This window comes from Mus musculus, chromosome 6 (assembly GCF_000001635.26).
Source record: "Mus musculus strain C57BL/6J chromosome 6, GRCm38.p6 C57BL/6J".
In the NCBI taxonomy this organism is placed as follows: domain Eukaryota; kingdom Metazoa; phylum Chordata; class Mammalia; order Rodentia; family Muridae; genus Mus; species Mus musculus.
In genome coordinates this window covers 120,823,014-120,846,588 of record NC_000072.6, presented here as the reverse complement: position 1 = coordinate 120,846,588, position 23,575 = coordinate 120,823,014, and the positions used below count along the sequence as shown (strand labels likewise).

Genomic DNA, 23,575 nt, shown 5'->3' with positions numbered 1-23,575 from the left:
AATTTGAAAGTTATCCTGAGCCACTTACAGTGCCAATTCCCCATCAATTATACTATAGTATATTATATAAAGATTACTATACTAAATGTATAGTTTATAAAAAGTCTCTGAATTGTACAACACACATATACATCTAGAAGTATAATTACATTATTGAAATAAAAGGCACCAGGCAGTGGTGGCGCATGCCTTTAATCCCAGCACTCGGGAGGCAGAGGCAGGCGGATTTTTGAGTTTGAGGCCAGCCTAGTCTACAAAGTGAGTTCCAGGACAGCCAGGGCTATACAGAGAAACCCTGTCTTGAAAAACCAGAAAGAAAGAGAGAGAGAGAGAGAGAGAGAGAGAGAGAGAGAGAGAGAGAGAGAGAGAGAAAGGAAGGAAGGAAGGAAGGAAGGAAGGAAGGAAGGAAGGAAGGAAGGAAGGAAGGAAAGGGAAAAAGGGAAAGGGAAAAAAAAGAAAGAAAAGGCAAAAGTCTCCTCTCCTTCTGGTTCTAGGTACTGAAGATGGAACCTAGGGCCTTGCCCATGCCAGACAAGTGCTTGACCACTGTGAGGCCTTTTCCTTTTTAAAGGATTCATTATTCCTATTATTTTATGAGTGTTTTGCCTACAATATGTCCATGCACTTCAAGTTCATGGCACACACACCTGTTCTTCCCCCTCCACATGTGTATACCCCCCCACACACACATACACACACAACCTGCTCCCCCTCCACACACAAAAATACATTTAGAAAAAAAAAAAAACTTTTTTGAGAAGCATTGGGAGGGATCTCTGCACTAAGGGAACTGAGGCAGGAGGATCACAAAACCAAACAAAAGCAGAGAAGAAAACAGAGACAATCTAGAGGAACCTTTCAGTCTAGCCTGGAGCTGGTAGAAGAGTAGAAAGAAAACCACAAGCTAAGAGTAGCTACTACAGCCAAAACAATGCGTTAGGCATCAGGAACTCAGAGAACTCTGCCTGGGGTGTGTGAGCATCTCTTACTCTCTCTATCAACCGTCATCTGGCTTCCCGGAACCGTGAGTGTGGCCTAGGGTGAGGATACCACTGAAAGGACCCTCAAAATGTTCTTATTGCTTCACTATGAATGCCTTCAAACAGTTCTAGGGGTGGAACAGCTAAGGTCTACAACTTGGGAACGACTTCTTGTGATAAGACTGTAAAGAGACCTGAAAAATTAAGTCCAGAGGTCTTTTTTCTCTACTCTATATAACAACACTGACAAAGATTATTTGGTCAAACTTTGGCCAGGCTTCTAGACCACCACCTTCTAGAGGTCCATCTGTACATTTGCCTTCAAAATCTAAATTTGGAGCTGGGCATGGTAGTGCACTTGGGAGGCAGAGGCAGGCAGATTTCTGAGTTCAAGGCTAGCCTGGTCTACAAAGTGAGTTCCAGAATTGCCAGGGCTATACAGAGAAACCCTGTCTCGAAAAACAAGAAAAAACAAAAACAAAAACCAACAACAACAACAACAACAAAAACAAAAACAAAATCTAAAATTTTAGGGGCTGGAGGGAAGGCTCAGTGGTTAACAACATTTCTGTTCTTGCAGAGGACCTGGGTTCAGTTCCCAGTATCTACACAGCAGCACCCATGTAACAGTAATTCCAGTTGACCCAACACACAGAACATGTACAGGCAGGCAAACATCTGCACATATAAAATTTATAAAAATAAATTCTAATTTTAGTAAAATAACCCTACTGAGTTTAGCCAAAATAATTTTTTTTCAGGGGACAGGGCCAGCTAAGACAGGGTTTCTATATCCCTGGCTGGCTTAGAACTCACTATACAAACCAGACTAGCCTCAAACTCAGAGATCCATCTGCCTCTGCTGGGATTAAGGGGGTGTACAACCAGCCTAGTCAGAATCATCTTTAAACCCAAGCCCTAACCCCTCACAGGGCTATTTGAGAGGCTTCTATGAGTGCTGTAAGCCCCTGAATAAGTCATCCTTACTATACTTTAATGGTATCACTGAATAATCTTTATTAAGGACTATCATTAATATCTATGCACTGAAGATTTGATGATTTATTTAAATTTAACACCATTTTGAAGGCTTTCAGTGATCATGAAATTAGGGTTTTGTTTGTTCCTTTGCAATGCTGCTGACTGAACCCAGGGCCTTGCAGGTAGGTTAAATGCTCTACCACCGAGCCACAGGCCCAGACTTTCTCATACTGAGACAAAGCCTCAGTGCTCAGGATATGGCAGTTGGTAAAGTATTTGCCACATAATCTCGAAGACCTGAGTTCAGAGCCCCAGCAGGTACATAGAAAGCCAAGTAACTGGAGCACAGGGATAGGGTGTGTGTGAGGCAGAGACAAGATTCCTGGAGAGGTTCAAGCTTGTAACCCCAGCACTGGATAGGCAGAGATGGATTCCCAGGGCTTGCTGGCCAATCAATGAACTTCTAGGTTCATAGAGACCCTATCTAAAATAAGAAAAAAAGATGGAGTAGCAACTGAGGAAGCCACCAACATCAGCCTGTGACCTCCACATGCACTTGCACACACAGGCCCCACCCTTACTCCTTACACACATATTCCACCACCACAATGGAGCAAAGAAAAAGAAAGGAAAATGATAAACTGGATGAAAGGTACTATACATGGGCTGGAGAGATGCTCATCAGTTAGGAGTGGTCAATGCTCTTGCAGAGGACCCTGGCTCCCAGTGCCTACATCAGGTGACGATAAAATGCCTGCAATTCCAGTTCTATGGGATCTAATGCCTCTGGCCTCCGTGGGTACCTCATGCAGTACTTATAAACTCACAGGTATATATATATACACATACATACATATATATATATACATATACATACATAAGAACAAATCTTTTTTTAAAAAATGGAAAGGTACTATATACCTCTAGCTATCAAGTTTTGTTTTATTGATTGATTTCTTTTATTGATCAATTGGTTTCTTGTAGCATCAGCTGGCCTGAACTCCATATCTCGATCAGGCGGCCTTCAAACTCACATAAATCTGCCTGGGCCTGCATCCACAGTGCTGGGTTTACAAATGTGTACCACTATAACCAGCTTTACTTTAAAAAAAAAAAAAAAACTTATTTTATAGGATCCGGAAAGATAGCTCATGGTTAAGAGCACTTCCTACTCTTCCATAGCATCCAGGTCTAGCAGACCACAACTGCTGTTACTCAAGCTGCAGGGGACCTAATTCCCTCTTCTGGCCTCCTAGACATCCTCACATTATGGCAGACACAAATATACACATAAATAAATAAGGTTTACTTACTGCCTGCACGTGTGTCTGTGTGCCACATGCATGCCTTGTGCCTGCAGAGATCAGAAGGCACAGATCTCCTGGAGCTGAGTTAGGATAGTAACTGTGGGGGACTGTCCTCCAGTGCTCTGAATGAGCGGTGACTACTCTTACTTGCTGAGCCATCTTATCAGCCCCTGAAGTTTTCATCTTAAATGATGAAAGGGACGCAGTTACTTTCACTCTTTACATCATCTTTAGTAAAACTGTTTGCATTTCAAGCCATGTAGAAATTCTTTATATAAAGAAGTAATCAAGAGCCAAACTTCTGCCAAACTTAACAACCTCAGCTCAAACTCCTGAACCAATGTGTGGAGGCAGAGAACAGACCCCACAAGTCATCTCCACACACATACAACAGCACACACTCACTCACATTCACATACGGGACAAACGAACGGGAAAACATAATTTGATTGTCACGAAAATAATTAAACCATGTGTGGTGCAGAAGTCCTAGAACTCAAGTAGTAGAAGCAGAATTTAAGAGTTTAAAATCAACGGTTTCAAAAACAAACAACAACAACACAAAAAGCACTGGTAGCACACATTTTTACTCTCAGTTCAAAGGCAGATCTCTGTGAATCCAAGGCCAGCTTGCTGTGCATAGCAACTCCCAGGCTGGCTGAGATACACAGTGAGAACCTGTCTCCAAACAAACAAAAAAACAAATGTTTAAATATGCAGATAGCTTTCTGTGTATGGCTGTACTGGGGATCAAACAGAGGGTCTCACCTATGGTAAGTACTCTATCCCAAGCTCAGATATGACCTTCTGCTTGGGTGTTTTTCTTTGGGACATAAGGTCCTGTAATGTCATAGACCTGAATTTTGTTGCCTAGGCTGGTCTTGAACTTGCCTCTGGCTCCCAGGAGACTAGGATTACAGGCATGTGCTACTACACTCAAATTTTCTAGCTCTGATCTTAAATTCAAACAAATGGCAAATTCCAGGGTCAGTATAGGCTGAGGAGATAGGTGAAAGTACTTGCTGTCTTAAGACCTGGATCTGAAAACCCAGAATTCGCATGACTGTGCGCACGCACACACATACACACACAGGAACACACAAATGAACGCAACCACCTAAGGTTGAGTTCTGGCCTCTGTATGCATATGCATTAATACACATACACACACGCACCTAAACATGTACGTACAAAATTAAATTTGTAAAAGTGCAAAAACTATCCCAACCAGCTCTATTGCTGTAGAATGAGGTGTTAATTTAAGACTTCAGCAGACATCGTTATTAGTCTAGTGTTGATTGTCCCTTTCCAGTTAAAACATGCGTAACGGAACATTCTGGTTCAATCCTGTGCTAACAACTGCCCAAAAATATCTTCACTCAGCAGTTGGCACTCACAGATAATGCACTCATAGGGGAATTCCTAATATGAAACCCTCCCCCTTACACACAGATTCTCACTTTCACAATAACAATAACTATGTTAAGCTTCTTATAGAACAGCAAAATAAAATTCAGAAATATATTGTTCCACTTCTAGGTACATGCTAGAGAAATGTAAACATGGCTGTGCACAATTTGTACATGAATGTTCAAGATCATTTTATGCTTTAGACAAAAAGGAAACAATTTTAAATTGCTTTAAAAAAAATAAGGGGAGGGGTACGCTCAAGAGATGGCTTCATAGTTAAGAGCAAGTACCATGCTTGCAGAAGACCAAGTTCAATTCCCAGGACCCATGTCTGGCAGTTCACTTGCAACATTGCTCACATTCCAACCCCAGGAAATTCAACATCTCTGCCTCCTCAGCCAGATACATACCCCACACAGAGATACACGTAATTTTTTGTTGTTGTTGTTTGTTGAGACAGGGTTTCTTTTTTTTTTTTTTTTTTTTTTTTTTTAAAGATTTATTTATTTATTATATGTAAGTACACTGTAGCTGTCTTCAGACACACCAGAAGAGGGAGTCAGATCTCGTTACGGATGGTTGTGAGCCACCATGTGGTTGCTGGGATTTGAACTCTGGACCTTTGGAAGAGCAGTCAGGTGCTCTTACCCACTGAGCCATCTCACCAGCCCGAGACAGGGTTTCTCTGTATAGCCCTGGCTGTCCTGGAACTCACTCTGTAGACCAGGCTGGCCTTGAACTCAGAAATCCGCCTGCCTCTGCCTCCCAAGTGCTGGGATTAAAGGCGTGCGCCACCACTGCCCAGCTGATGCGTGTAATTTAAAATAATCTTTAAAATAAGCCACATAAGCCAGATACTGCAGTATGGGTCTATACTGTCTAGCTACTTGGGGAAGATGAAATACGAGGTCCACCTGATGGAAGCTTAAAACATTATTCAGCCAGGGATGGTGGCTCACACCTTTAATGCCAGCACTCAGGAGACAGAGGCAGGTGGATCTCTGTGAATTTGGAGATCCTGGTCTACTGAGTTCTAGCACAGCCAGGGCTACTCAGAAAAACCCTGTCTTGAAACACGCCCCCCCCTCCAAAAAAAGATGAGGAGGAGGAGGAAGAAGGAAGAGAAGGAATAAGAGGAGAAGAAAGGGTGAAGATTAAAAAATGGTTACTGCCAAGCACAGTGGCATACACCTAGAATCCTAGAATCCACAGCCCTGGCTGTCCTGGAACTCACTCTGTAGACCAGGCTGGCCTCGAACTCAGAAAACCGCTTGCCTCTGCCTCCGAAGTGCTGGGATTAAAGGCGTGCACCACCACTGCCCAGTTTACACCTATAATCCTAACAACAAAACTGTGGCAAATGGATCAAAAGGTCAAGCCTAGACTACAAAGAGATTTCTCTCAAAAACAAGAGCAATGCTGTTGCCAAATGGTGTGAGGGTTCTTTAGAAGTGATGAAAACTCAGACAGTTGCGCAACTCTGAACATGCCGAAAGCTGTTATTTTACATAACTGAACAGTATAGCAAATTAATTCTATCTCCATGAAGCTACTAAACAATGAGCAGCTTTCAGCCACAGTGCAATCCTAGCACTCAGAAGGCTGAGGCACTACTGCCACCAATTTGAGGTCAGGCTGGCTACATGTACACGGTGAGTTCTAGACTAGCCTGGGCTACATACAGAGTTAGACCCTGTCTCATAAAAACAAAAACAGCAATATGTAGATATAGGTATAGATATAGATATAGGTATAGGTATAGATCAGTTACTACTGGGCTAGGAGAGTAGCTCAGCAGTAGCGCCTATAAACCCCGAAAAACGATTCCACAAAATCACAAAGCAAACAACAAAAGTGGCCAGGGTGTAGGTCAGTGAGAGCTCTGCATGCAAAGGACAGTGAATTTGATCCCTAACATAAAAACACAACTCCTAAACTAGTATTCGTGAGCCAGATTTGGGTGGTACGGGCCTGTAATCCCAGTGCTAGGGAGGCTGAGACAGGAAGATCACAGTTCAAGACGAGACAAGGGATATAGAGATAACCTGCCTTAAAGTTCTTGGTGCGGGGTCTGGAGAAGGCTCAGAGGTGAAGAGCACCTGCTACCCTTGCAGAGGACCTGGGTTTGGTTCCCAGCACCCACATGGTGGCTCACAACCATCCCTAACTCCTATCCTAGATGTTCCCCATCCTGACCTCTGCAGGCATCACGCATCCACAAGGTGCACATACACTCACATAAAACAAAATGAATACATCTAAGAAAATTTTTTTAATCTTGGTGAAAATTTCATTTTTTTAGAATGAGAAATGACTCAAAATGATGTCTGAAAACTGAGAAAAGACAATGGAGATACTAAGTGTTTACAATTTTATGTCTAAAATATTTCATAAGAAAAATTGCAAAAAAAAAATTGTTTGGACAGTGTAACAGGACGGCTCCAGCGTAAGTAAAGCCACTTGCTGCCAAGTCTGACCAAGTCCCAGGACTGGCACAGCAGAGGCCGAGAAGAAACCTCCACGTTGTCCTCTAACCCCGGATCAGCTTCAGATCTATAAAACCCTGTCATTAAAAAATGAGAAAAAGAAAAAAATCTGCCAGGTAGTATACACCTTTAATCCCAGCATTCTGGAGGCAGAGGCAACAGGATTTTTCTGAGTCTAAGGACAACCTGGTCTACTCTGGTCTATACAGCTAATTCAGGACAGCCAGAACTACATAAAGAAATCCTGTCTCACAAACAAACAAACAAAAAAGGTGTGTGTGTGGGGGGGGGTGTTTAAAGTGTATTAATGAGTACTTTTTCCTTGTTCTTTTTCTTTTTCTTCTTAAAGGTTCAAGACATGATTTACTTTTTAAAACTTTCTATTAATTACGTGTGGGTGGGTATGCGCACACAATGCAGTGCCCACAGAGGTATGAGAGCTCCTGGAGCTGGGGTTAGCGGTTAGCTGTCTCATATGGGTGCAGGGAATCACACTCAGACCCTCAGGAAGAGCAGTACATGCTCATAGCCATCTCTCCAGCCCCGCCCCCAAAGTTAAGACAAAGTCTCCCCTCTAGCCCAGATGATCTCCCTGCCATCTTACCCAGCCTCCCCTATGTTAGATCTACAGAGTGCGCAGCTTCACCATTTCCTTTTACAAATTGAAGGTGAAGACAATGAGATAATGGGAGAGGTTAACGGGGAAGCAGGGGTAAAAATGACAAAAATATACTATATAACTGTATACATTTGCCAAGTAAAAATATGTTAAGCCGGGCGTGGTGGCGCACGCCTTTAATCCCAGCACTTGGGAGGCAGAGGCAGGCGGATTTCTGAGTTCAGGGCCAGCCTGGTCTACAAAGTGAGTTCCAGGACAGCCAGGGCTACACAGAGAAACCCTGTCTCGAAAAACCAAAAAAAAAAAAAAAAAAAAAGTTAAAAGATGGGTAGATTTAACCTTTCATGTTATTTGGCTAAATTCAATTTCCAGGGTACACCCCTGAACATAGACACAGGTCATTTCAGATAGATGTGGTAGTTCCCCTCTGGAATCCTAGCATTAGGGAGGCTGACTGTAGGCTCAAGGCTAACCTAGACGGCTCAGTGGTTAAGAGCACCAACTGCTCTTGCAAAGGTCCTGAGTTCAAATCCCAGCAACCACATGGTGGCTCACAACCATCCATAATGAGATCTGATGCCCTCTTCTGGTGTGTCTGAAGTCACCTACAGTGTACTTAGATATAATAATAAATAAATCTTTAAAAAAAATGCTTCAGTGGGTGAAAGCAGCTTGAGTTTAATCCTAGAGCCCATGTAAAGATGGAAAGAAAAAACTGACTCCCAAAGTTGCCCTCTGGCCATGCATGGTGACACAGGCCCTCAAAGGAAGAGTCAGGTGGACAGCTATGAGTTTGAGACAATCCTGGTCCACATAGGAAACTCTAGGACAACCAGGACTACACAGAGACCCTGTGCCCCGCCTCCCCCCAAATGAAACAAAGTTGCCTAACGCCCTACACACATGTGTATCCAAACAAACAATTACACCCACAATAATAGTAAAATTTAACATTTTAAAGTGACAGTCATGGCTGGGTACTCCTGGATCTCCATTCAGGGGAGGAAGAAAAGGTAGGATCTACCAGGCAGTGGTGGCACATGCCTTTAATCCCAGCACTTGGGAGGCAAAGGCAGGCGGATTTCTGAGTTCGAGGCCAGCCTGGCCTACAAAGTGAGTTCCAGGACAGAGAAACCCTGTCTCCACAAAAAAACAAAAAACAACAACAACAACAACAACAAAACAGAAAAGGCAGGATTTGAGTTCAAGGCCAATTTAGGATACAGTTCAAAAACCAAAACAAAACAAATGTTATTTTAAGGACTAAAAAAAAAAAAAATAGTTTAGAATAGTGCCTGATCATCCAGAGCCAAGAGACTTTGTAGAAAAACTGTATAAATGTTTTCAATTCGCTGTTATAATCATCCAGGACACATTTATCCAACTGTGTATGTGAAATGTAAGTGATTCACTACCCACACACTTGCCTAACTCTTTATGTGTTAAAACAAAATGGAAGAAAGGTATTTCAAGGGTGTGGCAATACATCTAAGGTCACACAAGTTAGGGCAGAGAGCATCAACAGTCTGGTTTATACCAAGCCTCCAAGGGGAATATTGGAAATTTTGCAAAAACTTTTTTTTTAAATATCAGACAGAGGGGCCTGTCAGCATGGTTCAAAACTTTTAAACACAGAGTAAAACAGACCTCTTAGATAAACACTTGTGTGTGGGAATGGCGAACTGTTTAGCCGAACTATCAGTCAAAAGCATGTGAATTTCTGGGCAGATCGCTTCAATTTTTACCCCTAAGTAAAATCCTCAACTTAGCCTAGGCTACCTCCTTCACAGGACTATAATGTAAAGGCAAGAAATGCAGGATGCCGCGAAAATGTGAGGAGGGATTTTAAAAAGAGAAAAACAAAAAACCCCGAATCACTGTGAAAGGCATCGCCTTCGTGTGGTAAGAAGACCTAGTCTGTTTTGTTTTGTCTTGGGGGTGGGGGGGGGTGGCGTGGGACCGTGAATGGGTGTCAAAACGCAGCCAGCGCTGAGACTGAGAAACAAGCCTTCACACTGTGACAGGACACCACTAGCGAAGCTAATCTATAATCGGTCTAAGTGAATGGCACACGCTTCCCTCCTCCAAGCGAGAATTCACGCTTCCTAGTCTGCCCCCCAAAACAGACCCTGCTTCCCAAAGCCGAGATCTGGGTGAAGAACAGAATGTAGAGCAAGGGTGAGTTCCAGAGCCTCAGGCAGCCACACAGCCGGTTCAAAAGCCGCCCGGCGTGGGGGCGCACTGGACAGGTCGGATTCACCCCAAACAGCCCCTCAGAAGTTCCGAGACGCCGCGGCGGAGCAGCACGGTCCTCCTCCCTCAGGCCCGGTCTCTCCCGCGCCCTGGGCAGCACCGTGGTCAGCTCGGTGGTCTCCAAGACCCCTTCCTCAGCGGATGGAAACCGCTCCACCAGCCACCAGGGCCGCCCCAGAATCCCACTCCCCTCACCTGGCTCCAGCCCTGCCCCACAAGGGACGAAGGAGACGGCGGCGGCGGCAGCAGGGGCTTCCCACGGGGTGCAGGAGCGACAGTGGCTGCTTCGACCCGCGAACCTAATCTACCGCCGCCGCCATGTTGGACGGTGAGGTCACCCTGGCGCGCCTACGTCACGGCGGCGTAGGGGCGGGGCCCGGGCGTAATGCCAAGCCGGAAGCCAGCGGCTCGGTCAACTGGAAACGAAGCAGGGTCACTGACACCTGCTGGTCAGTTTGCGCAGGCGTGACCTGTGTACGAAGCTGTCCTGTGCCTCTCTTTCCAGGAGCCGCTTAAATCCTCGATTCTGGACTTCATAAGTATCTTCACCCAGTCATTTCCGGTGCTAGTTAGGGCGAAGGGTGATGAGGTAGACACCACCGCACGCCTGCTCACCCCTGTGTGGGACAAGAAGCTGGTGGCATAGCAGAAGCAGAGTTCTGCAGACTTTTGCGTTCCTGGAGTACTAAAGCCCTCAGGTTACTGGTCAAGACTGCACTTCCTAGGGCTGCCAGGAGATTGTCCTGAAAGTTAGGAAAGCAATTTAAAGGCAGGGTGGAATGACTAGGTTGAGACAACTCAGGATCCGGGCACCATGGTGATAAAAAGAGTCTTATAGTAGTAATCCATTTTTTACTCGCACTGCCTGGCAAGCTGCCTGGACTATAGTTTCTTATGTTTGTTTCTTGACTCTACAAAAGCATGTCCAACCTGTGGTCCAAGATAAACTGAATGCTTATCAACCAGAAAGAAAAAGAAATAGATTGGGGCTGGAGAGTTGGCTCAGTGGTTAAGAGCACTGACTGCTCTTCCAGAGGTCCTGAGTTCAAATCCCAGAAACCACATGGTAGGTTCACGACCATCTGTAATGAGAACTGATACCCTCTTCTGGTGTGTCTGAAGACAGTGACAATGTGGTTACATATAATAATGAATAAATCTTAAAAAAAAAGAAAAAGAAAAATAGATTTACTTAAACCATGAAGGCTGTGTATAACCCGATTATCTAGTTGTTCAGCAAGAGCTTTTTAGATCGTGTAAAAAGGTCAAGATATCTAGGCAAGATAAACACCCTGCATTAGCCAGCTTGAGTTTCAGCCTGTGTTACTGAAATGAAGTGACAAAGTAACACAAACAGCACAGAAGATTAGGAGTTAGAAGGCGGTTGAAGGCGGTTGCAATCAGTCAGATCAGAAATGATAAATGTGTCCAGTTGCTTGTACAGGCTGGTAATCCCAACACTCTGAAGGCTGAAGCAGGAGGATAAATTGGAGTCTGGCTACATAGTGAATCTTATCTTTAAAAAAAATAATAAAAGATTGATTACAAAACTGACTGGGGACCATTGATATGGCTCAGGTTGCAAAAGTGCTTACTGTAAGCCTAATGATCTGAGCTGGATCTCTGGAACACACATGGTAGAAGAAGAAAACCATCGCTAGCAAGTAGATTTCTCTGACCACACTGCCTAACCCCACCTCCCATACACACACATTTCAAAGCAAAACAATCAATACAAACTGAAAGGAAGTGATGACCAGTAGCTAAGTTTAGGAGGTAATAGAAATGTTTAAAATTCACAATGATAATGGTGGCACAATTACAAATATCTTGAATTTCACTTAATTATATGCTCTTGGTTTTTTGGGACAGTGTTCCATACTGACCTCAAACTTGCTCTTTATCCTAGAATGACCTGGAATCTCATCCTGCCTCTGCCTCCTGAGTGCTGAGGCCTCGGGTATAAGCTAGTATGCCTGTGTGTTGCTGGGGATATCATTCAGGGCACACCAATCTACAAACTATGATCCTAACCCTTTTGAACGCTTCCTTTTTTTATTTTATGTATATGAGCGTTTTGTTTACATGTACATCTGTGCACCATGTGGGTGCCTAGTTTCAAATAAGGTCAGAAGAAGGAGTTAGATCCCCTGGAACTGGAGTTACCCATGTTTATGAGCTGTCATGTGGGTGCTGAAAACCAAACCCAAGTCCTTAGAAAGAGCAGGACTTGGAAGTAGGCAGGGGCATCACAAGTTCAGACCATCTGCAACTACATACGAAGTTTTAAACCAGCCTAGACTACCTGAGACCTTGTCTTGCATAGAAGTGGGTTTGTCTGTTTGTCTGACTTGTTTCTAGTCCACCAGCTTGGTTACGGGTGACAAAATGACCACGCAGAACCACCTTCTGTGACTAACCTGACAGGAACTTAGGCCAGCAGTTTGTAATGAAGACAATAAGAATAGACTTCTTTCTTAAAATTCATCTGAAATTATGTTTTAAATAGTTCCTCTCCAAGACTGAAAATAATATCAAAAAATACTGGATTTAGGAAACTATGAACTGGTTAATATTTGCATGTTTAGTATGTCCTTAGTTTTTTTTTTTTTTTTTTTTTTTTTTTTGGTTTTTCAAGACAGGGTTTCTCTGTGTAGCCCTGGTTGTCCTGGAACTCACTTTGTAGACCAGGCTGGCCTCGAACTCAGAAATCCGCCTGCCTCTGCCTCCCAAGTGCTGGGATTAAAGGCGTGCACCACCATGCCCGGCTTATTTTTTTTTTAAGAATTATTTATTTTATGCATAGGAGTACACTGTAGCTGTCTTCAGACACACCAGAAGAGGGCATCAGATCCCATTACAGATAATTGTGAGCCACCATGTGGTTGCTAAAAATTGAATTCAGGACCTCTGGAAGAGTAGTCAGTGCTCTTAACTGCTGGGCCATCTCTCCAGCCCATGTCCTTAGATTTAAAACAAATCTAAACACTTTCTAGAGACAGTTTTAAACCAAACTGGCATGGAACTTTCCAAATCACTGGCTCTACTTCCCCAAATGATAAGATTATAAAAGTATACCCCTGTTCTGTACTGCCTCTCGAGTGATCTGTAGCAACTCTGCTTTCAGTCTCAAAGGAGTAAGTTTATTAAGTATATAGCAAGTGAATAAATAGCAAGTGGCCGATAGATATTAAAACGAACGTCATTGAATCGGTAGTTTATAGCATCCATTAAGGGACAACTGAGGTAACAAGATTGAGAGAGTAAACAAAGGTGGTCATCAAATCAAGACTTACAAGCATCCAGCAGGAACAGACTGGGGAAGCTGAGGCAGTCAGCTGGAATTCCCAGCTGAGATTTCTCTTCACAGATGAGTTGCCCATGGCTGAACTTCCAGCCTCCAGTACCTCTTGTAGGTGTTTTTAAATGATGGGAAAAACATCATTAACATCTGTTGGAAATGGTTTACCTTCCAGATATTCCTAGGGACATGATGGGCTTTTTAAAAAAGATTTATTTACTTACTATATGTAGGTACACTGTAGCAGTCTTCAGACACTTTTTCTTCTCTCTCAGGCCCCCGAAAGCTCTGGCCCAAAGATTTATTTATTATTTATTACATGTAAGTATACTGTAGCTGTCTTCAGATATCCCAGAAGAGGGCATCAGATCTCATTATGGATGGTTGTGAGCCACCATGTGGTTGTGGGATTTGAACTCAGGACCTCTGAAAGAGCAGTCAGTGCTCTTAACCGCTGAGTCATCTCTCCAGCCCTGGACATGATGTTTTAACTGAGAACTCCCTTCCATGTCACAGAGTTAGGGAGCCAGCCTTCTGAAGAAAAGGATATTTTGGAGAATGAAATAAGCATGCTGCATTCTGAGAGGAGGGCCCTCTTTATTTCCAGATCCCCCTCTCAACAGGCTTAAGCAGCACATGGCAATCTACCAACCTAATAATGTCCTTTCAGTCACCACACCCGAATTACGTAGACTTCTCATGTCACTGTTCCCTGAACAATCTAACACAAAAACTACTTGCTTAGCACTTAACATTGTAGTTGGTATTAAATGTAGAGATTGCTGAAGACATGCAGGAGGGTGTGAAGCATGTCAACTATGTGTAAATGCTTTGCTGTTACACGTAAAGAGCCTCAGAATCCATGTGTTCTGGAATCTGAGAGGGGTCCAGGGAGCAATCCTCAGAGATACCCAGGGAGGGCGGTACTAAAGAGGTTTGCTAACTCCAGAGATTAGCTCTGCAAAGGTACCTCACCCTTATCTGACAAGACTTGGCTTGCTCCTTAGTGAATCAGCAGATGACTGCCCAACTGGTTGTTTCTGCGACTTAACACTCGGGAGGAGGTTGTACAAAGGGGAGAGATAGCAACTCTGCAATTCAATTTAATTTTATGTAGCCCAGATGCCTGGAGCTCACCATCTTCTTACTTCAATCTTCCTAGTGTCAAGATTAGCATGTGCCACCATGCCAAAATTCTCTTTTGCTTTTTTTTTTTTTTTTTTTTTTTGGTTTAAGTTTGTTAAGTCTCTCAGTGTAACCTGGAACTCTGTGTAGCCCAGGTTGTGTTTGAACTTGAGGTCTTCCTGCCTCAGCCTTCTCAGTGTTGATGTTACAGGTAAAGACCACCATGCCTGGCTATTGACTTAGGGTATGTCCCTTGAAGCACACACTGGCCTTGAATTTGCTATGGTATGTAGCTGAGAGTGACTCCACTCCCAAGCGCTGGGATTACAGGTATGGGGTACGATCCCTGACTTAATTTAGTTTTAAAATAAAGAGGCAAGTGTTAGATCCCAGGAAGTGGGATCTTGACTCAGCCCAGGCTAGAACTATAGAAGTATTTCTGGCCTTAAAATAAAGCCATAATTCCTCAGGAACTTGTGAAAGAGATCCCCATCTGCCAAAGGGGGTTATTTCCCTAGCCTCTGGTGGAAAGGACTTGTGCCTTACCCTTGACACATTCCTGTGGTTGTGTATCAGAGCCCCTGATGACCTCCAGGCCTCCAAATCTCCCTAAAACTTGTTTTACATCTCAAAGTCCACGCTAACTAGCACCCTGGCCTTCTCACCCCCTCCTACGCTCACAAGCTACTCTAGTTCATTGCCAGCTGCTCCTCCTCCTGGAAACTGCTATGACTTGTCCATGTCCACTTCCCTAGCCCTGCCCATATCCAGTCTGATTCTTTTTCTCTCAGCTCTGGACTCTTCCAGATGCCCTTACCCCAATTATGGAGTAGCCAGGCACTCTCAGTGGTTTCTTTACTGCCCCCTTGTTTACAGGGAGCACAGTTCCATGTGCAGGAAGAACACTTCAGCCCAGAAACTCAGAGGCAGAAAGACCTCCTGTCTGAACATAGGAAGAATAAACAAGAAGTCTTGAACCAGTAAGATAGCTCAGACAGAAAGGCCATTTGCCACCAGGCTTGACAACCCGTTTAGTCTCAAGAGATAGTCTTAGCAAGAGATTATCTGTGCACAGCAGGCATGGGTCATGAGACAATTCGGCTTCTGATGGCTTGAGCCTGTTTTGTTCACTAAAACAAGAAACTTTTTAAAAGGCATGAGGTTGCAAGCAACTAGGATTTGTTAACCAACCTGTGGTCCTGTTCAAAGGCAACAGAGGTCTGCTCTGAGGCTAATATAACCATGTTGTAAGGTTAAAATAGATTACCACAGGCATCATTTCAGAATAGCTTCCACAGTCTTGAGTTCAAGGCCAACCTGAGCTATACAGAGAGCCCTCCCTTGTCACAAATTAACAGAATAATTTAGAATCTACATTTTAGATAATTGTATAGAATGTTCTGCCATCCAAAACCAAGCATTATCTTTTGTCACATTTTCTTAAAACTCTTTTTTTTTAAAGATTTATTTATTTATTATATATAAGTACACTGTAGCTGTCTTCAGACACTCCAGAAGAGAGAGTCAGATCTCCTTACGGATGGTTGTGAGCCACCATGTGGTTGCTGGGATTTGAACTCCTGACCTTCGGAAGAGCAGTCGGGTGCTCTTACCCACTGAGCCATCTCACCAGCCCCTTCTTAAAACTCTTTTCCTTACATTTATTTATTTGTTTGTCTGTTTGTTTATCTAATTAGTTAGTTAGTTATATGTGTGGTAATGACACTGCCTGTACACTGTGGCTTGTATGTGGAGTTCAGAGGTAAACTTTCAGGACTTGGCTCTCTTCTCCCATCATGTGGGTCCCAGGGAAAAAACTTATCCTTAGTCAAAATGAGGTGTCTGCCAACCACACAGATATGAGCCTGCATGGGTGTTTCACCTGATAAAACATAAGAACTTTCCTTTTGCCAGGCATGGTGGGGCATGCCTTTAATTGCAGCTCTGGGGAGGCAGGGGCAGGTGGAGCTCTTGAGTTCGAGGCCAGCCTGATCTACAGAGTGAGTTCCAGGACAGCCAGGGCTACACAGAGAAACCCTGTCTCAAAACAACAACAACAAAAACTTTAAAAGTCTCACAGTCTTTGCAACTTCAAACACATTAAAATTTCAGTACTTTAAAAATCCAAAGTCTTTTAAAATTTAATATCTCTCAATGTGGGCTCCAGTAAAATAATAATTTAAAAAGCCAACTACTTTACTTCAAGAGGGAAAAATCAGGGCACAGTCACAATTAAATTAAAGCAAAAACAGACACCAACCATCCAATGTCTGGGATCCACTCACAATCTCCTCTAGAGGAATTGGGTTACTTGTCCTGCTCTGCCCTGTGCAGCACACACAGCTTTTGTCTTTTAGGCTTGGGCTGGGTCTGCTCCACGGCTGCTGCTGTTCTTGGTGGCCATCCCATGGTACTGGCATCTCCAAAACACTGGGGGCTTCTGTGGCACCTGGGCTGCACTTTCACCAACAGCTCTCATAGGCGGTCTTCCTTGTGCCAAGCCTCAGCTTCTTTGCATGACCCCATCAGTCCTGAGCTGATACTGAGGCTGCACCTTCACCAATGGCCTCTTCCGGCCTCTCACAGTACCATCAGCTGCTCTCCATGAACCAGTGCCACCCGAGTGACACTTACTCACACATCATCAAGTACAGGTGCCCCGCAAGGTACAACCCTGGCTATCTCTGGAACACAGCTTCTCTCTGCTCTCAGAAAACACTTCCCAAACCATTTCACCTCAGTGATGCTGAGCTCTGCTTAATCAGAGCTTAGTTCTCAGCTCCAGCTAACCAGCACCAATCGTCCCAGGAAAGCAAAAGTTTCACTTCATTTGTGCAGGTCTCTTGGTAATGCTGGCAGACTCTTCAGCCCAGCTGACCATAGAATCTCAATTCAAAAGAGCAAATGGCTGATAGAGTCTTTAAATTTCCCTCTGAAATGTCCCAGGCCTCCATCATCTGTACTGTGCTTCCATTCTTATTTTCCAAGCTCCAAATGACATCCCACTGGGCTCTCAACACCCAATGGCTTTTCTTTCTTTCTTTCTTTCTTTCTTTCTTTCTTTCTTTCTTTCTTTCTTTCTTTCTTTCTTTCTTTCTTTCTTTCTTTCTTTTTTTTCCGAGTCAGGGTTTCTCTGTATAGCCCTGGTTGTCCTGGAACTCACTTTGTAGACCAGGCTGGCCTCGAACTCAGAAATCTGCCTGCCTCTGCCTCCTGAGGATTAAAGGTGTGTGCCACCACGCCCAGCTTCCCAATGGCTTTTCTAATCCAAAATTCCAAAGTCCCCCACAATACTCCTCCAAACATGGTTAATACCTACTTCATTCCATTGAGGAAAGAAAAGCCACAGTTACGAGTACTATAAAATTTTGAAGAAAAAATTGAAGTCCAATTGTAATTTATAATATTAACAAACTCTTGCTACCACCTCCTGGGCGCTAGGATCCCAGGCAGGTGCCACCAAATCTAGTTTACACAGTGCTGGGAATGGAACCCGAGGCTTCTAGATGCTGTCAGCACAGTTTCAACTGATCTGCACCCAAAGGCCCCAGAATTTTCAAGTAGGATGTCAGACTATCAGGAGTTCAAGGCCATCTCCAATTATATCTCGTGTTTGAGGACACAGTGGAGTACATGAGGTTTTTGTCTTGAAAGGGAAAGGCTGGAGAGATGGTTCAGTGGGTATCAGCATTTACCACCAAGACTGATGACCTGAGTTCAAACCCTGGAACCCACATGGTGGAAGGAGAGAACCTACTCCCTGAAGCTATCCTGTGGCTTCCACGCTTGGGTTGTAGCATATAGGGCCCATGTACATACACACCACCAATAAATACACACATATAGATAAATAAATGTTAAACAACAACATGCACTGACAGCTTAATAGACTACAGCTTAGTTCATAGCTTTGGGGATTTTTTTTTTTTTTGTGTGTCTTTGAGACAGGGTTTCTCTATATAGCCCTGGCTGTCCTGGAATTCATTCTGTAGACCAGGCTGGTCTCGAACTCAGAGATCCACTTGCCTCTGTTCCTAAGTGCTGGCTTAAAGGCATACACCACCACTGTCCAGCGCTTTCTTTCTTTTAAAGATTGATTTATTCATTTTTATTTAGGTGAGTTTATGTGTAGCCTGCGTGTAGTGAGCTAGAGATGCCAGAGGGTATTGGATCCCCTGGAGCTGAGTTACAGGCAGTGGCAAGCCGCCTGATGTGTGTGCTGGGAACTGAACCTGGTGCCTCTGGAAGAACAACAAGTTCTCTTAACCTTGGAGCCATCTCTCCAGCAAGCATGTACATACACACACTCACACACTCACTCGAGTGTTCTCGCACACTCACACACAGATGTGTGCACACACACATTGGTGAATATACTCATACACAGGCACGCACAAGCACATGTGCATATACACACACAAACACACTTGCACACACACCACACATGCACATACACACATTCACATACACAGCAAGTTTCTTAAAAAGTCCATAGTGACTCTGTATGGGAGTCTCATAACTAAAAGTATGGACCACAAACATTTTTGGCAATAGCACAAGTGCTTTGAATATACAATGACCACAACTCAAGTCAAACAGGAAGGAACCTGAAGTTTTTCTGGTAGAGTTTTTCTGTGTTGCTTTGTATGTGACCTCAATGCAGCCTTGGTTCTGAACTCGTAATAAGGGCATTTCACCTTGTGATGTCTTCCTACTGTGCAAAACCTGGGACACTGCCCGAGACACCTCAGCTCCCATTCAAGGCTTGCATATAATGATATATATAATCATATAACTGCAATGTCCTGACTATACACATAGTTTTCCTTCACAGAAGTATAATCATTTCCTTATGGAAGACAAAAACCTGTTAAAATCTTTCTCCTGTTATTCTCTACTAAGGATTGGATTATCATAGTAGTACATCTGGAGGCTGCAGTTGTTAAGAGCCTTCTTCTTCTTCTCGAGGACCTGTCAGTTCCCAGCACCCAGATTTCGGCTCATAACCATCTGGAACACCAGTCCCAGGACATTAAACTCCAATTCTTGGTGGACACCAACATACATGCAGGTGACACAGACATACACATAAAATAATTTTTAAAGTATATTTAGAACATCATTGTATTAGATTTTTTTTAAATTGCCATTGAGTTGTTGATTTGAGTTTCATAAAATGAACCTGGTCCTGGGATTATGACAGAATTTCCAAGAATTTCTGCAGTGAGCCGAGCACTTCTGCTCCTTCAGACTACCTATTTATTTTAAGTGGTTGTTCTCAGCATTGCCAGCATGAAGCCCACAACATGGACTAACTCTGAAAAACATTTTAGATACCATATTTTTAGGTATCAAATATTCAGCCATGATTTAATTCTTTACATAAAACTAACAAAGCATGCCCATGTCAATATTATTGAAATTTGCTTCCAACTTTAATAGATGGTAATATTACATAACTGTCTTAGTCAGGGTTTCTATTCCTGCACAAACATCATGACCAAGAAGCAAGTTGGGGAGGAAAGGGTTTATTCAGCTTACACTTCCACACTGATGTTCATCACCAAAGGAAGTCAGGACTGGAACTCAAAGAGGTCAGGAAGCAGGATCTGATGCAGAGACCATGGAGGGATGTTCTTTACTGGCTTGCTCAGCCTGCTCTCTTATAGAACCCAAGACTACCAGCCCAGAGATGGTCCCACCCACAAGGGGTCCTTTCCCCTTGACCACTAATTGAGAAAATGCCTTACAGCTGGATCTCATGGAGTCATTTCCTCAACTGAAGCTCCTTTCTCTGTGATAACTCCAGTCTGTGTCAAATTGACACAAAACTAGCCAGTACAATTGACCCCTTGTCAGCTTGACACACAAACACATCACTAGTAAGCCTCAACCCTTCCTTTCTTTTTCATCCCCATATCTAAATAACTTTAAAAGTCCCACAGTCTTTGCAAATTCTTAAAATTTCAATCTCTTTAAAATATCTAATCTCTTTTAAAAATCAAGTCTATATACAATTAAAAGTCTCTTAACTGTGGGCTCCACTAAAATACTTCCTTCAAGAGGGAAAAATATCAGGGTACAGTCACAATCAAAAGCAAAATCAAACTCCAACCATCCAATGTCTGGGATCCAACTCACAATCTTCTGGGCTCCTCCAAGGGCTTGGGTCATTTCTCCAGCCCTGTCCTTTGTAGCACACACCGTGTTGTCTAAGCTCCAATTGTGTGTACTCCACTGCTGCTGCTGTTCTTGGTACTGGCATCTCCAAAATGCTGCTGTCTTCCACTGTAACTTGGCTTCAACAATAGCCTCTCATAGGCTCTCTTCATGGTGCCAAGCCTCAACTCCTTTGTATGACCCCTTCAGTCCTGGGCCATCATTTACAACTGAGCTGCACCTTCACCAATGGCCTTCCATGACTCTCACAGTGCCAAACTTCAGCTGCTCTTCATGATACCTTCATACCTTCAAAACCAGTACCACCTGGGTAACATTACCAAATCCAGCCACAGCACAAGGTACAACCTTGGCTACCTATGGAACACAGCCTCTGTGTTCTCAGAAAACACTTCCAGAAGATTTCACCTCAGTGATACTGGTCTCTTTTTAATCACTGCTAATTTCTTAGCTCCAGCATCAACAGTCCTGGTAATGCAAAGTTTTTGCTTTAGTAGTTCTGGTATCTTGTTAATCACAGCTGATTCTTCAGCCTTAGCTAACCAGAACCACAGAATCTTCACAATCAAAATAGCAATGGCCCTGATAAGAGTCTTAATCTTCCCTCTGAAATTTCACAAACCAGGCCTCCATCTTCTGCACTATCTTCCAAGCTCAGGCCTCCATCTTCTGCAGTATCTTCCAAGCTCCTACACAACATTCAACAGAGCTCTTAACATCGAATGGATCTTCCGGCCCAAAGTTCCAAAGTCCTTCCACAGTCCTCCCCAAAACATGGTCAGGTTGTCACAGGATTATCCCACTATGCTGGTACCAATTTGTCTTAGTCAGGGTTTCTATTCCTGCACAAACATCATGACCAAGAAGCAAGTTGGGGAGCAAAGGGTTTACTCAGCTTACATTTCCACATTGCTGTTCATCACCAAAGGAAGTTAGGACTGGAACTCAAGCAAGCCAGTAAGGAACATCCCTCCATGGCCTCTGTATCAGCTCCTGCTTCCTGACCCGCTTGAGTTCCAGTTCTGACCTCCTTTGGTGACAAACATCAGTGTGTAAATGTAAGCTGAATAAACTCTTTCCTCCCCAACTTGCTTCTTGGTCATGATGTTTGTGCAGGAAGAGAAACCCTGACTAAGACAATAACTATTTATGATTTATTATCAATATTTGACTTGTAAGTCTAATTTATATCCATGTAACACTATAGGTAATATAAAACTGACATTCTTTTTTGTTTGTTTGTTTGTTTGTTTTTGAGACAGGTTTTCTCTGTATAGTCCTGGCTGTCCTGGAACTCACTCTGTAGACCAGGCTGGCCTCGAACTCAGAAATCTACCTGCCTCTGCCTCCCAAGTGCGCCACCACCACCCGGCAAACCTGTCATTCTTTAAAAAGAGTTAGGGATGGAAAAGTTTAAACCCTGAACTCAAACTGCACATTGGAGTGGTCTGTTAGGCCCTGTATACATACCCAGTCCAAATGCTATGTTTTCACACAACTCTTTTTTTTTTTAAAGATTTATTTTATTATTATATGTAAGTACACTGTAGCTGTCTTCAGACACACCAGAAGAGGGCATCAGATCTCATTACAGATGGTTGTGAGCCACCATGTGGTTGCTGGGATTCGAACTCAGGAACTTTGGAAGGGCAGTCAGTGCTCTTAACCACTAAGCCATCTCTCCAGCCCTTCACACAATTCTTATTTAATAATAAATATTGAAGGGCTTATTTATATTAATGCTAAATCTGTTAGGGGTTTTGTTTTTGTTCTTTTAAAATGTATATGGATGCTTGCCTGTATGCCTGGTGCCCATGGAAGCCATTGGATCTCCCTGAACTGGAGTAACAGTTGTAAGCTGCCATAGGGGTGCTGAAGATTAAACTTGAGCCCTCTCGACGAGGGTGCTCTTAATCCCTGAGCCCTGTTTTTAGCCCTATGGCTTGGGTTTAAATAAAAACTATTATTTAATCTCTAGTCCAGGCAGGACTCAAATTTCCAGGCTTGATGTGGAACTTATGATTTTCCAGGGGCCATCTGAATGTGGGGATTGCAAGAATGCCTCGCCGCACACCAGCTCATGGATAGACCAACACTTTGCATGTGTTATGCAAGCATTCTGTCAACTGAGCTATGTCACAAGCAGTGAGTAGATCTTTATGTGTTTATTTGAGACAAAGTTTCTCTATGTAGCCCTGGCTATCCTGGAACTCACTGTTAACCAAGCCTGGTTTACTCACCCTGTAGACTCTGGCCTCTAACAAAGAGATCCACCTGTCTCTACCTCCTAAGGGCTGGGATTAAAGGCATGCCTCCCACGCAATGCTTTTATTTATTTATTTTATTTTATTACATTTTATTTTTGGTTTTGAGTGCTGAGTAAATTATGTAAACTGTTTACCGGGGTCTTAACCTGGTACGTGTCTGTAATCTTTTTTTTTTTAAGGTTTATTTATTTATTTTATGTGAATACACTGTCGTTGTCTTCAGACAGACCAGGAGAGGGCATGCGTGGGATACCATTAAGGAGGGATGTGAGCTACTTTGTGGTTACAGGCAGTGCTCTTAACCACTGAGCCATCTCTCCGGTCCCTTGTCCATAATCTTAACACTTAGCAGATGGAGGCAGGAAACTCAGGAGTTCAAACCTTTTGTTTGTAAACAAACAAACAACTCAACTGTTTTACTAAAACAACCGCTGAAGAAGTATAAATAATTCTGATTAAAGTCTGATACAAAAATCCCTAGTCGGGTGGTGGTGGAGCACATCTTTAATCCCAGCACTCGGGAGGCAGAGGCAGGAGGATGTCTGTGAGTTCAAGGCAGCTGGTCTATGAAGTCAGTTTCAAGACGGCCACATCTACACAGAGAAATCCTGTCTCGAAAAAGAGAAAAAAAAAAAAAGGAAGGAAGAAAAGAAACAAAGGAAGGAA

General features: G+C 43.4%; 1 protein-coding gene and 1 long non-coding RNA gene across 4 annotated transcripts in view; one reads left to right on the top strand and one right to left on the bottom strand.

Annotated features, from left to right (window-relative positions):
* Positions 1-10,383, bottom strand: part of Bcl2l13 (BCL2-like 13 (apoptosis facilitator)) — a 56,637-nt gene extending 46,254 nt beyond the window's left edge. Inside the window, exon 1 of one of the 3 annotated variants that reach the window (XM_006506814.3) lies at positions 10,232-10,383. The gene's annotated coding sequence lies outside the window, so the exon portion shown is untranslated. The remainder of the gene's footprint in view (positions 1-10,231) is intronic. The other 2 variants (XM_017321842.1, NM_153516.2) reach the window with 2 other exon arrangements.
* An 11-nt stretch (positions 10,384-10,394) lies between these two features.
* On the top strand, positions 10,395-22,781 carry Gm38889. Its single transcript, XR_869411.3, has 3 exons — positions 10,395-10,485; positions 19,365-19,533; positions 22,673-22,781. It is a non-coding gene; the product is annotated as a predicted gene, 38889 (long non-coding RNA).
* Positions 22,782-23,575: the final 794 nt, after the last annotated feature.